The sequence below is a fragment of the Schistocerca piceifrons genome, unplaced genomic scaffold, assembly GCF_021461385.2.
Source record: "Schistocerca piceifrons isolate TAMUIC-IGC-003096 unplaced genomic scaffold, iqSchPice1.1 HiC_scaffold_401, whole genome shotgun sequence".
NCBI classification, from domain to species: Eukaryota; Metazoa; Arthropoda; class Insecta; order Orthoptera; family Acrididae; genus Schistocerca; species Schistocerca piceifrons.
The window spans coordinates 107501-108551 of NW_025728627.1; positions in this window are offsets into that span (position 1 = coordinate 107501).

The window sequence follows — 1051 nt, forward strand, 5'->3', positions numbered from 1 at the left end:
GAACCGATACAAGTCGGGCCCCTCTTTTAGAGATGCTCGTCGGGGTAACCCAAAAGGACCCGGAGACGCCGTCGGGAGATCGGGGAAGAGTTTTCTTTTCTGCATGAGCGTTCGAGTTCCCTGGAATCCTCTAGCAGGGAGATAGGGTTTGGAACGCGAAGAGCACCGCAGTTGCGGCGGTGTCCCGATCTTCCCCTCGGACCTTGAAAATCCGGGAGAGGGCCACGTGGAGGTGTCGCGCCGGTTCGTACCCATATCCGCAGCAGGTCTCCAAGGTGAAGAGCCTCTAGTCGATAGAATAATGTAGGTAAGGGAAGTCGGCAAATTGGATCCGTAACTTCGGGATAAGGATTGGCTCTGAGGATCGGGGCGTGTCGGGCTTGGTCGGGAAGTGGGTCAGCGCTAACGTGCCGGGCCTGGGCGAGGTGAGTGCCGTAGGGGTGCCGGTAAGTGCGGGCGTTTAGCGCGGGCGTGGTCTGCTCTCGCCGTTGGTCGGCCTCGTGCTGGCCGGCGGTGCAGGATGCGCGCGCCTGCGCGGCGTTCGCGCCCCGGTGCTTCAACCTGCGTGCAGGATCCGAGCTCGGTCCCGTGCCTTGGCCTCCCACGGATCTTCCTTGCTGCGAGGCCGCGTCCGCCTTAGCGTGCTCCTCCGGGGGCGCGCGGGTGCGCGGATTCTCTTCGGCCGCCATTCAACGATCAACTCAGAACTGGCACGGACTGGGGGAATCCGACTGTCTAATTAAAACAAAGCATTGCGATGGCCCTAGCGGGTGTTGACGCAATGTGATTTCTGCCCAGTGCTCTGAATGTCAACGTGAAGAAATTCAAGCAAGCGCGGGTAAACGGCGGGAGTAACTATGACTCTCTTAAGGTGGCCAAGTGGCGGCGGTGTGGCTGCATCCGGACTTGGCTTCTCGAAGTGCGGTCTTGATGTAGTCGTGCTGCTGCTGCGAGGTGCCTTCCTTGGGTTATAGTTACAGGGAGAGTGATGCGCAATACATGGGCCTAGCCCTCTTAGCCTCTCCTCTCCTGCGGTCTTCTCCCCTTCTCG